The following is a 14408-nucleotide window of genomic DNA, read 5'->3' on the forward strand; positions in this document are numbered from 1 at the left end:
GACTAGAAACTTGCACATTTTCTTAATCTTAAAATATGAAAAGTATAGCTTAAGAGGATGTCCACAGATTTCACTGCTTCTGGATATTTTATTAGGGATCCAGAACTTTCTAATAGAACATTTTAGTCACTGCCACAGAGATGGTTTATAGCTTTGGAAATGATATGCAATTTCACTGGGTAATATACCTTCTAATACCTAATATACCTTTTAATATTGATAGTTGAAGTCGCTGAAAACAATAATCTAAAGGTTTGAACTACTGTTTGTATACCCTCTCTTTGGTCTCCATCTATTAATCTCATAGCAAAGCAACTGCTTCTGAAAAATGTTTGGATGTAATTCTATAACAGATGAAAACGAACAAGTTAAAACAATCAAGACAATGTAGATGTTGCATGTATGAGAAATTGTTAATCAATTGTCTCTATATTGGCAACAAAATGGCATTTATCAATTTCAACTTTTATGCCAGACACTCATGCCATGGGAACATTCAGACTATATTGCTATAATGTATTCTACCCACTGGAAGCTTTGGAAGCTTCTTATAATGGAATATAATAATAACCTGGAGGAGAGGAAAGAAAAGATGCTTCCTAGGAAACATTCAGACAAGAGAGGGAGGAGCACCCAGTGGCTTAATGGACAGAGAAAGAAATTTAGGAAGGATCCACCCTGATGGATCAAACAGTTGAAAAAAGTTAAAAACAGTTGAAAAGTTTGGGCCTTCAGACATGCAAGATTCTATTATTGTAGCCTTACAATAAAGTAGAATTAGTTCTTCTCACTGTGCTTCCTGTCTAGCCTACCAGGGAGGACTGACTTTTACAGGTAGAAAATGTAGCTCCATTGATTTTTGTTGTTGTTGTTGTTGACAACTTCAGAGCAAGACACTTTGCTCCCATCCAGCTCAAAGTGCTGGTCTGGATTTAAGAGCAGAGTATTTGATAGATCGCTGGCACATATCCAGTCCTGAACTTGCAGAGGCTATAATCTGGCATGAACATATTTTTCACTACTTCTCTATTTATAGAAGTCCTCCTTTATAAAAAAAATAATTTGGACTATTCTTTGCTTTGTATTATAGATATTTTTTTTAAAAAAATGTTCCAATATACATTTGGTTTGGAAGTTTATTACTTTTATTTTAATATTAGAGATACAAAATTTTTCATTTCAATTTTGCTGTTTTATGCTCCTTTTAAGTGATTGTATTTGATGATAATTTGAATTTATTATAGTTTATGGTATTACTGCATAGTGGATTATAGGGTGTTTTTTTTTGTTGTTATTCCCTTCAATTAATTTTATTGTTTTGAAAAATACCAGAGTTATATTTAAAATAAGTATAATAAATATATGAAGAGATAAGTCACATGAAATCAAAACCTGCAAATGATATGAATATCTTTAAACAATCTCCAGTTTTAGATCCAACAACAGCAGAGTCATATTTGGATAGTCTCACAATAGCTGGGCTATGCACTAAAACAAAATTTTATTAGCCAAAATTCATGGAATAAATTGGAATAACTAGGTCCATCCAAAGTGCTAGGCCTTAAACCATGGTTTACGAACCTTAACAGTAATAGTTTAACTTGGAAGGGACCTTGGAAGTCTTCTGATCTTGCTCAAGCAAGAGACCCTATACCATTCCAGACAAATGGCTGACCAATCTCTTCTTAAAAACCTCTAGTGTAGGTGCACACACAACCTCTGAAGGCAACCCATTCCATTAATTGTTCTTGCTGTCATGAAAGTTATTCTAAAATGCAGGTTGGATTTCTCTTTGCTTTCCTGCCCTCTGATGCTTTGTAGAATTTGTTGACCCCCTTCTCTCTCCTTAAATATTGGAAGACTGCTATCAAATCCTTGTCTTGGTTAGACTAGATCAAGGGTCTTCAAACTTGGCAAGTTTAAGACTTGTGGACTTCAACTCCCAGAATTCCTCAGCTAACAAGACTGGAGGAGGAATTCTGGGAGTTGAAGTCCACAAAAAGTGGATTAAAGCTGTCAAGTTTGAAGACCTCAGGACTAGACATACCCAGTTCCTGTAAGTGTTCATCATACTTGTTTATCCTCCAGTCAGTCCTTTAATAAACTTTGTTGTTCTGCATATTTTTTTTGTATTGTGATTAAAAGTGGACATAGTATTCCAAGTGGGGTCCTACCAATTCTGTATGAAGCGGTACTAACACATTGTGAACTTGATACCGTTCCTCTGTTGACACAGCTTAAATTTGACTGGCTTTTTGGCAGCTGTAGCATACTGCTGGTTCATACTTAAGTGGTTGCCCACTAGGACTTCTAGACCCCTGTCTGTTACTATTGTTGAGGACCTATTCTACATCTGATTATTTGGTTTTTCTTACCTCATTATAAAACCTTACTTTTCTTACCACTGAATTGCATTTTGTTGAATAGGACTTAATGTTCAAGTCTGTCAAGATTCTTCTGGATTTTAAGCCTGTCTTCTGTCACGTTGGCTATTCTCACCAGCTTGGTGTCATCTGCAAATTTGATGAGTTCCCCTTCTATCCCCTCATCTAAATCATTTATGAAGATGTTGAAGATGTTAAAGAGTACTGGGCCTACACCTTGAGCAGTTGGTCCACTAGTTACAAATCTGTCGAGTGGTGATTTTTTTAAATTAAATTTGTCACCCATGTTGCTGAAGGTGACTCTGGGTGACTTACATCGAAATGATATTGTCTATTCCACATATTTCTGTTTTGCCAAGAAGTAGGCCATGGTCCACTTTGTCAAATGCCTTACTAAAGCTCAAGTATACAATGTCCACAACATATCACTGATCCACTAATTTAATCATTTTGTCAAAGAATATAATAAGGTTTGTCTGGCATGATCTGTTTTGGATAAACCCATGTTGGCTTCTAGTAATAACTTTCCTGGTTTCTAGATCAGTTGCTTGACTATCTTTTCCAGGATCTTCCCAGGTATGGGAATATGTGTGGTTGACTGATCTGTAGTCTCCTGGATTCTTCTTCTTCCTCTTTTTTTTTTTTTTTTTTGAAGATGAGAACCACATCAACTCTTCTCGTCTTCTGGTAGTTCTCTGGTACTCAAAGTCTTTGAAAGATATTATTCAGTGATTCTAAGAATACATCTGGCGGCTCTTTCAGAACTCTGGGATGTAATCCATCTGCCCCATGTGATTCAAACTCTTCTAGAGTAGATAGCTGTTGTCTTACCATTTTCTTGCCTACTTTGACTTGCGTTCTTATTCTGTTTCCTATGGTGTTGCTTTTGATAGGTTGTACTATTTTTCCCTTTTGTGTAAAGGAAGATCAAACGAACTAGGCAGTTCCACTTTCTCTCTACTGCCCATCACCTGGCATCAACTGGCTTGATATAATTCATTCACAAACCATAACCATAATGGCTTAGCATGATGAATGAACTCAATTATGAATGCTGAGCAGATATTGTTTAAGAAAAAATGTAGTATGGCAGTTAATACTAAAGTACAGGAAGTCCTACAACAGTTCATTTAGTGACTGTTCAGAGTTACGATGATGAAAAGGGACTTATGACCGCTTTTCATAGTTACAACTTTTGCAACAACCTCATGATCATGTGATCAAAATTCTGAGGCTTGCAACTGGTTCATATTTATGACTGTTGCTGTGTCCCAAGGTCATGCGAACACTCTTTGCAACCTTCTCACAAGCAAAGTCAATGGGGAAGCCAGATTCACTTTACAACCTGGTTACTAACTTACCAACTGCAGGGGTTCACTTAACTGTGGTGAGAAAGGTCATAAAATGGGGAAAAACTCACTTAACAACAGAAATTTTGGGCTCAATTGTGGTCATTAAGTCAAGGACTACCTGTATTATATTGCATAGAAACTTACCAACAGTCATAGTGCATAATTTCCTTGCGTGTAACTTTTTAGACTAATTCAATGATTTCAGTAGGAAAGTTATGGGAGAATATATTCTCAGTAGAATTGCCTTTCTTCCAAACTTCCCTGTTCAGCTTTGCAAATTTTAAAGCTAGTATAGGAAGTCTCTCGTCCTCCAAATAATGCTCAATTATATTTTCCAACAATTCATCCAGTATTGTGAAAAATGGTAGTAAAATCAGCATCATCTGGTGGACCATACTCTTTCCATAGTTTTTAGTCCGTACGGTCTAGACTGGACTGCAGAATTTTGTTTAAGCAAACAAAATCATATTACCAGTGTTAATCTTCCATAATCTATTTTGAATATTTGGGGATGGCTAGACAAATAAAACATATCTTAAAACAGTTCATTTTAAAACACAGCTTCAAAATCTAGTAATCTCAATCTGCATAATCATTTAATATGCTGTCCACAATTCAGAGGCAGATGATTATACAAAAAAAATCTCAACAAATATGCTAGCAAAAAAAAAATGAGATAACAAATGAAGAGCAGTTTAGACCTAGAGCACCATCAAGGGTTGTTCTTTTTTTAATTATCATATAAAAAACTTATCTCTATCTAAACCTATTTTATTTGCTAGGATTAAAAGGTTAACATTATTGACAGTCTTTTCAGTCTATAACTGTTTTGATCATTAGTGATTCTTTCTAATTTGTAAACAGGCAAAATAACTTTCCCCTAGAGGGGAAAAATGAGAACATTTCTTGGCCTGCTGTAAGTGTGTAGGTATCCTATGGGGAAATGCTGTTTTGAAACTTGTCAGAAGCATAGATGGTTTATCAGAATATTTCCAAATGGCAATACATTACTTTTTGGGATTCATTTTAATCACAAGCAAGTTTAAAGGGTATTTAAAAGCTACATGTCTAGTAGATAAATTTTGTATTTGTGGTCAAGATAATTCTTGTTCCAATTAAGTCAAAAATAAACAGAATAAAGTGCAGATTCTTGATTGATCAGATTTCTGATCTCTCATTGTCTAACATTACCCACAGTTAGAAGCTTTTTTTAAAAAGAAATAATTCACTTAGGACACCAGAAGATTTTTGCCTGAAGCACTTGTGAACTTTTTCTACTATCACTACTGAGCTCTGTATCAACCATGTATTCAGAAGTATAGTGTACTGTTCCTTCATTCTCCGTAGTTGTCTACTTGCCATGTTTCTTTGTATTTGGCTTTGACTTGTTGGTCTCTTGGACTTAGTAAAAATTAAATTGTTCCTGCCGTGCTAAAGTCTCCCACCACTGCACTATATTATATTTTTTGCTCAAAGAATTAAACCTTATTGCTAATTAAATACCAAAGTTAATAAATGCTAATTAAAACAGATCTTCAAAAATAGAATTAAGGACTGGAGGCTAAAACACAAGAACAATGGTTGCAGGAATTGGGTATATCTAGTCTAGTGAAAAGAAGGACATGATAACCGTGCTTCAATATTTGAGGGGATGCCACGAAAAAGAGGAGGGTCATCCTACTTTCCAAAGCACTAGAAAGTAAGGCAAGAAACAATGGATGAAAATTAAGGAGAGAAGCAATCTAGAACTAAGGAGAAACTTCCTAACAGTGAGAACAAGTAACCAGTGGGATGGCTTGCCTTCAGAAGTTGTGGGTGCTCCATTACTGGGGGCCTTTAAGAAGAGACTGGACAGCCACTTGTCTGGAATGGTATAGGGTCTCCTGCTTGAGCAGGGGGTTGGGCTAGAAGATCTCCAAGATCCCTTCCAACTCTGTTATTCCATTATTTTGGAACGAAGAATTTCAAGAATTTGTAACACCAATTTCAAGTAAGACTTTTGCCTGCACAAGGAAAAAAGATTAAGCCTGAATCCATTTCCCAAGTGTTTATGGTTGGGTATGGATTTGAAATAAATATATCCTAGCCCTCAGAGTTACTAATTCTTTAAAATTATAGCCAGAGCAATAACACCAGTAGTCAAAGTCTTCAATTCAGACCCAGCAAAACATACCTATCTTATATGTATGGATCCTATAGGATTTTACTGAAATTCTATGGGATAACCTAAATTTACAATATTGAAATATTCTCAGATGAGATCTGCTGGCATCTCAGAAGTGATATTGTTGAAATATAAATTTAGGAAATCTTGACATGTAAATCATTATTTTTTTTAATACAATCACACCACTGAACATAATTACTTGATGACACTTGTTCCCAAAAAAGATAGCTGTCCTTAAATCAATTAAATCAGCAAATGAATAACTTTGTTTATATTAAAGTTAAAGTTATTTTTCTTTTGTTGTTTCCTATGATTAGGCCCCTTCATTGTTTTCATGTGGGCTTAACTTTCACAGATCAGTGTCTGTTCCCACTATCATTTAAGAATTATGTTTTCTGAAGGTTATTTTTTTTAAAAATCATGTAAGACGTGGCCTATAAAACTTTTAAAATATGACCAGCAGCATGAAAGAATGAGCAGTGATTTTTATTTACATTTGATGGTGTATGTAAGATGTTTGGATCATTTAGGTAGTTACCACAATAAGAAAAAAACACCATGGTATAATTGCTTATTAAACCATTTTCACATGATAAAAGCACACAACAGGCTGTCATATATACGTACAAATGCTCCCCATCTTTTCAATTGGCTATAATATGAAAGATTTTACTGACCCACTTATTTATCTGCATAGCACCAATGTTATTTATGTCAGAGACAAAAAGCACTATGAGTCAGGATAAGCCAGGTTTCCCTTTCTGTTTATCCATATTTTATGTGAGGTTTATTATGAAAGCAATACTAGAACCTCAGATCATAATGCCACAGCCATTGTTTTGGAAGTATTGACATCCAGGTTTCTTCTCCGAAATGATTGAATCTACATCTCTTTGGTTTATCTTTCTCCTTTTTGTTAGATGAGTTACCCCTGTCAAGCACAGCCTATATCAGAATCTTCAGCTGTGGCAGAATCATTATGTATAATCTAACAGGATTTTTTTTTTGAAAAAATAAGCAAAATATAAAGAATCCCAACCAGATTTAGAGTTGAGCTGGATTCAAAGAAAATATAGTCCTACATACCGATAATTTTCTTAAATAATAGTTCTTATATCTACTATCATGTTGTATTCGGTTCACTTTAATTGGAAGAAAATGTTTGAGAGCTGACAAGAATGAACTGTAACAAGATACTTATTTGCAGCATGTTAGGGGAAATAAGCGTAAAGCCAGGGATAGGATTTTATTCCTTTATGTTTTAGTTGTAACCAGAGATGATAAGAGGACAAAATTTCTCTTGGGAGCAAAAGTTGATACTTAGTCTCTATATTCCAGTTACCTCTTTTGCAACTATTCTCAAAATATACCAGTTAGTATATACTATGTGAGATACTTTTCATATACTTTCTTGTGTCAGGTATCTCAGACTTAATCTAACCTTCCAACAACCTACTTATTTGATACCTCTTGAATTTCTATACCAAAAATAGAAATAAAGCTTGAAAGACAGTGTTATGCATTTGAAAACATAGGGCAACAAACTTTAGAAAAATACTGAAATTCATGTCTATCAATCAGTTTAATAAAATTTTAGTTTTGTAACAATAGCTAGACAGACATTGAGAACAAAGAAGGTTGTATTTAATTATGCTGTTTTCAGAATAAAATAACTCTCTAGCTCAAAACCTATCACAGAAGTAATTTGAAAAATAGCACTTCATTTGGCTTTCATGGCCCTCTCATGCCAAAAGCAACAAGCAACACTACTCAAAACTCCCAAAGAATTGGATTGTTGCCAAATGAATATACAAGGCTGGTATAACCATGCCCCTTTCTAATCAGCTTCCCAATTCAAGAGACCCATGCTGGCATGAGGTATGTCCTGCTGGCAAAAGTATGAAAGAGCCAAGCTTTCAAATGCTGAATAGCTTTAAAATCTACAATCTTACAGCTACTTTATGAGCTTGTTTGGTACTGAGCTATAATCAGTTTGCTTATTCCTAACTCTCAAGATGTATTAAATTTATCCTGAACAAAATGGGTGTCTGAAACCAATTCCTCACACTCATTGCCAATGGCCCAGACTCGTGGGAGTTTCAGGAACCAAAGGGCCTACTGTTAGATGCAACATTGATTTCTGTATGTTCACAATTTACCAGACTGTTCCATAGTAGACTTGATTTGATAGCTCTCCATGGGGTGCCCTGCAGCCTTGATTATTTCACAGCCAAGCTGGCTACCATGGTTTGTAGCAAATGTACATTTGCAACCTTTTCCAAGCAACAATATTAAACTTTGATATATATATATATATACCATAGCCAGCAAAATTAAAAATAAAGGTATTACTTTAATGGCATATTATCTGATCTTTCCTATGATACTCAATATTTCTCTGTTTTTATATATTTTATAATTCTCTAAGCTTCTATTTCTGATAAGTATTGGATCAATACTTCAGATTGGTATTGGACTGAAATATGAATGAGCAGAAATTACATTTATCAATATGCAATAAATTGCTTAAGATTTCTTGGATCATAGTTGAACTTAAAGGAGAATTTGCAAAATGTAGACTCAACCCCAATTAATAAGTGATTAATGTAGTTGCTCTTTTGTTTATAGATATTTCATATCACTTCTAGGCCTTTTCTGTGCTTCAAAGAAGGGATGGGCAAGTAACATTAAAATGTTAAGTTCTGATAAAGTATAATCGCAAGAGTCACTTGACAGCACTGAAAGTTATTTTCCCTGATTCATATGCTATTTTGGGAATTGAGATCAGTTATTAAATATGATTAAAAAATATAAGACACCTGATAAAAGAACTATATTTTGAATTATAATTGGGTCAAGAAATTTAATAAGCATGTGGCTGTTTAAATAATTTCAATAATATAAAATGATCATTAATAACATTCAGTAAATTACCATGCTGTGAAAGTATAGTTTTTAATATAGATGGCTCATTTTTATATTCATATAAAAATTATTATATAATAATAATTTAGGAAAAGAAAATAGTGGCATTTATTAAACAGAATAAAATAGCTATTTAATTACATGTTGTTTTAGGTAAAAATATAAGAATGGTAAATTTCATAAAAGGGATAAACAATTTATCATAAATCTATGAAGTTACAGTATAAATAACTTCAGTGGACAATCTGGTCCTTTCTGCAACACAGGGAGTATACTTGAGCAGTAAATTCAAACACAAAGGAAGTGCTGTAGCTGGCAAGAAGCAAACTGCCTTCCATTCTGTTTCAGCTTAATACTAACACTGAATTAACATCTCCTTTCACTACTCAAACAACAAAATTAAGATGAGCATGAAGTACTGCTTTTGCAGGGTCAGAAAATTGTTTTTATTTCAAATTACTTATTCTTTTTCTTTGTGTGAGCTTGGTAATACTCCTCACTTTCCCCCCCAGTGGAAACAAATGGCTTCTGTCATAATTGTACTTTTTCTTTGTTTTTCTTCAGTCATCTTTGTTTTCCATTATAAATACAGTAAACTCATTATAAATATATAATAAGACATAGCCATAAGCATAAGATAATTTGACTACATCACAACCACCAAGTTCAGGTCCAGCATTCAAACTTACAAGTGAGCAAAAGTAAGCTATGATAATCAGGGTTAACTGCTTCCTTCAAAAATTCTTTACTTAGGTTATGAATTTTATTTGTGTTCATGCTTAGTTTTTATGTTTATAATTCATAAAGATATTCTGCTACATAAATTTAAAAAGTCAAAAATGTTGCCACCTTGATAAACATATCTCCCCTGAAAAATAGGTAAAAATAATTTTATTAAATATTAAGGCAAAATATCTAAATACAAAACTTGTAATGTATAAGGAATTAAGAAAATGCAATTAAATTATAATCTACACTTAAATTTCAACCTCACAATATTTGTTTGGTTTTAAAAAAACAAATTAGTCAAATTAAAGAGTTCTATTTTAAGATTAGAAGCATTATGATAAGGTAAAACTATTCCTAGATTACAAAGATAAAAAAATACATATTCTGATAAAAATTAAAATATCTCTACAGAATTATATAATAAACAAGCCAATTACTTACTAGAAGGCTTCATTATATTCAGGTTGCTAGAGAAAGACTTTGGAGGAACTGAAAGAATAGATTTTGGTGCCTAGATTTAAATGGGTTTGATTTTGCACTGCTGCTTTTCTTTTTCTATAGAGAGTATCTTTCAGCAATATAAAAACAATATTTTGCCCTTTGCAGGCACTTGTATCAGTGACTTGTTAAAATTATCTAAGTCACTATTAAAAGTGCAATTTCATCTGTATACTAAATATGTATATACATTAAGTATGCCCTCCAAATTCTACCTTCTAAGCTTTCTCAGTAAAATAACATGAGATTTTAAGAAAAATGTTACCCAAATGTTCTAGAATTGTTACTCTATATATCAGAAAAGAGTGTACTGAACTCTTTGTTTGACCTAGGAAAAGAATCTGAATCTCTCAACATTTCAGACTGCATGTAGCTGAAGAAAGCCAAGTAAAATATCTTCAGAAAAAGTAAAAATATGTAATTATTTTGTCCCTTGTTAAACAATTCAAGTTTCTTACACTTTCTAAACAGAAAGATCATGTCAAGTTCAGTGAAAGGAAAAAGGCATATGCTTACCTGAATAGACTATCAGTTGGAAAGCTGAAGAATTGCAAAACAAAGTAGTCCAAATGATTTGTGTATGCACACAGTCCAACTCGGTACTTTCAAGTAGGCCAGACAATCAAACTATCATTTCAGCATCAGCCAGCCTACTTTCCATGTTAAGGGATTCACCCAGAAAAGTGAGAAATCTGCTTCAAAAAATCCTTGCAATGCTTCCAAATGCCCAACATTTGTTCACCATTCAACCAGTCAACTTTTTCAAATGCACCTCTTCTCTTAGTGCATTTCCAAGGTATAAGAGATGGGAATTGCTTCTTATCGGTATGCTAATTATTTTGCCACAAAGACAAAGGTCAAAATGTTTTCAGACAGGAACAATGGACCTGAAGTTGAAAGCAAGAAATAAAAGCAAGTTGATGGGGAAAGAGGTGCATGAGTGCAGCATTCTGCTTGCTACATCAGCAGTAGCCTCCATTTGAAAGCAACAGCAACAGCAAGGCAGGCAGTAGGCTACAGAATAGCCTAGCTGGATAGTATATGCATACAGCACAGGTTCCCTCAGAGACCACATTACTGCAGCAGAATAACATCAGTAGCATAGTGCTGATTTTCCCTGTTTCATTCAAGATTCCTTCATAGTGTATTCATTTCTTGCCTAAATTGTAGATGGACTCCTTAACTACCTTTGATTTAGATTCCTCCCCCCTCCCCCCAGATTATAACAATAATTTTGAGATCTTCTGTTCACTAGCCTTGCAGTAGTCAGGCAAGATTGAAGGTACACACTAGTATATGCTGTCTACATTGAACCCAAAGGTCCCTAAATCTCTGGAGGGGCAGAATGTGTATCATGTGAAATGCTGTATTTAATGTAATAGATGGGAACCATAAAATACCACTCGGACTATTACCAGCAATCCAGTAGATGATGTTTTCTTTTAAACTAAAGTCTCTTTTATGACTGGTGACATAGAAAAGCCAGCTCTTACCAAAAAAAAAAAAAAAAGAATGCCAGGAAATATAACAAATGCACTACCATTTTGACCTATTTCTTTTGAGAAAAAAATTTAAAACATCTGAATGCAACAAATTCAAAGTTACCTTCAAATATCTCTAACTCATTTGGGTCAGTACCTGAATATACATCTTTAAAAAAAGAAAAAAGGACATTTTGGGCTATGAAAAAAATTGTTTGCATATCTGAACAGAGACAACAGTAAGAATCTGGATCTACCATACTTTCATTAATTGAACTTTTTAACAAACCGAAACAAACAAAATGGCAGCTCAAAAAGTGTTTTAGAACACTTGTTAGAAGCTTTTCCCAGTTTGGCAAAAATGCACCCACGTATAAATCCACAGTATATAAAAATTCTGCTACACTTTTTTTCTGAATCTAGTGAAGAACTGTTTTGAATAGTTTTCTGACATGTGCCTCTAAATTAAATCACTTCAAACAACCTATATCTTACAAACCACAAATTACACTTACTATTAGCAAATATTTTTGCTTAAAGCATAACAGTTTTCTGCTGCAGTACTGTACAATGAGTTGTGAGAATGTGACCCTATGCTAAAGGGTCAACATCTGCAGGCCAGTCCCTTCTCTTGTGGTGGTGGGGGGAAGCACACATCTAAACCAACTTTTCTACATTTGAATTCATAATATCTTTCACGTTTCAGTAAAAAAAATGATGAATTAAAAGCAACCTCAGGAATCTTAACCCAAAACACTGGAAAACTGTAAGAAGGCTGAGAACGCACCCTCATATGAATGTTAAACCTTTGATAAACTTTTTTCCCAGTATTTGTTTTTATTTATAAGACTTCTGTAAATATTGGCAATCACCCCCAATTGGATAGAGCTACAAAATAAAAATATTTCTTTCTTGGGCAATCTTAATTTTCCGGGGGGCGAAAGTTACCTTAATTTCACCTGTCTTTTCCTAAACAATATTACCGTCTATCTCGCGTAAGAGCACCCAAAGCAACTCACCCTCATGTTCTCCCTCACACACAGCCACAGCACTCTCACCAGTTGGCTTTCCACGCAGTAAACAGAAGTCCTCACTCACTCTCCTTCCCGAATCCCCATCTTTCCTCGCAGCCTCCCCTCGCGTACAATCCCGCCCCCCACCCCACCACACACAAAACGTTTCCTCTCAGATGCAGCCTCTCCTCACAGCATACCCAGCCCAACCTCTCCTTCCCCTCAGACAACCACAACTCTTCCGCCTCTCTCAGATACCATTGTCCCCCCTCCTCCTCCTTTCTCCTCCCCCCCCGCACAATTCTGTCTCCCGCAGCAGCTGAAACACGCACCGCGGCTCTCTTTTTTTTTTTCACGCGGGCAGAGCTCTATAGAATACCCAGCCTGAACTCGCAACACCTTTATCGCCTCACCGAGAGAAGACCCACGCCGCCTCCCCGCGCTCAGCATACCCGAATCTCTCCTCCGCCTCAGCCCCCAACCCAGTTTTTCTCCTTCCACGAGCCCAGCGCGCGCTTCCCCCCACGCGCGCGCGCGCGCGCGCCGCCGCCGAACTGCAGCCTTTGCAAAAAAAAAAAAAAGAGAGAGAGAGAGAGAGAGTGTGAATGAGAATACTGACCGCTCTTGCGACGGCGGAGGTGACTTAAGATGACTCCCCGCGTGGGAAGTCACCCGGCGCACACCTCCTCCTTCCAGCCTGCCCGAGTAAACCGGCACCCCCCCTACCCCCGCGCGCGCTTTCGTGGCTGCCTGACGCGCTGGGAGAAGCCCGAAGCGGACGCCGCGGCCGAGGCGACCGAGAGTTGCTGGCAATTCCCTTCCCAGCTCGCACTGCAGTCTGAAGGGAAGGAAAAGCCTTGCTGGAGCCCAGCCCGCCCTTCGCTTTCCTCCTGGGCTCCCCCGACAGCTCCACAGACAGCTTCTCTGCTTGTCTTGCTAAAAAACCCTGCCAACCCTCTGTCTCGCTCTCTCTCGCTCTGTGTGTGTGTGTGTTTGTTTGTTTGTTTGTTTGCAGCTCAAAAACGTGGCAATAGAAGCATCTCTCTGTCTCTCTCTCTGTGGACTTGAACAGGTTAAAGGCAGGACAACCGAAGTGTTTCCCCAAGAAGCAAAAAGGATTTCAGCCCTCCCTTCCCCTCGTCTGCCCCCCTCCCAAACACACACACACACACACAGAGAGAGAGAGAGAGAGAGAGAGAGAGAGAAACACACACCTGCAGCTCTTTCACCTCCCCCAATTCTGACAACATCCTCGGAGCTTCCTTTATTACGCCAAAAAGCTAAAGTAGTCTGGCTGGAGAGACAGCCCTTATTTAGGAAAAGGGTTGGAGGAGGCGGCTTGTTTTTAATGAGAGATTTTGATCTAAAGACGGTAGAGAGCCCAGTTCTCAGGCATGCTTCCTCAAAAAGAGGAGCCATTGAGGTCCTTTGATTATGCTCCTAAATGCATATCAACTGTATTTGGAGGTAATCGGGGATCATCAGAATAAATGGAGTTTTTAAATAAATGCACTTAGAATCTTAGATTCTTGACTAAAAAGAGGGGATATCAGTTAAGTATCATATGAAACAAATAGTTAACTTTAGATAAAATCTCACTCAGTTTAATAGTGGAAGAGCAATTTCCTGTGTTTACTAAAATTAGGAATCTTGGGATTCGCACTTCTAGCTGGGAATCACACTTCCTGTGACCTAGAATCTAAACCCAGATTGCAGATACAGAAAGAAAGGCTAGTTCAAAGGTCAAATTCCCGATCTCATCCTAGATAACTCTAAAAGTAAATTCACAGGTGAAATTTACACAAACAAGTACTTACCTAGAAATAAGACCCATCAAATTCTCTAGGGTTTCTCTAAGG

General features: G+C 36.2%; 1 protein-coding gene across 18 annotated transcripts in view; it reads right to left on the reverse strand.

The window, feature by feature from the left end:
- The window catches only part of MYT1L (myelin transcription factor 1 like), a 265036-nt gene extending 251469 nt beyond the window's left edge, over positions 1–13567 (reverse strand). For 14 of the 18 annotated variants that reach the window (XM_087916640.1, XM_026726515.2, XM_087916689.1 and 11 more), the window contains exons 1-2: positions 13169–13566; positions 10572–10942 (exon numbers count right to left, since the gene is read on the reverse strand). The gene's annotated coding sequence lies outside the window, so the exon portion shown is untranslated. Of the gene's footprint in view, positions 1–10571; positions 10943–12555; positions 12678–13168 lie in introns of those variants that run through there. The other 4 variants (XM_087916643.1, XM_087916631.1, XM_087916623.1 and 1 more) reach the window with 3 other exon arrangements.
- Positions 13568–14408: the final 841 nt, after the last annotated feature.

The sequence above is a fragment of the Pseudonaja textilis genome, chromosome 1 (genome assembly GCF_049901715.1).
Source record: "Pseudonaja textilis isolate UNSWEBS1 chromosome 1, rPseTex1.2, whole genome shotgun sequence".
NCBI classification, from domain to species: Eukaryota; Metazoa; Chordata; class Lepidosauria; order Squamata; family Elapidae; genus Pseudonaja; species Pseudonaja textilis.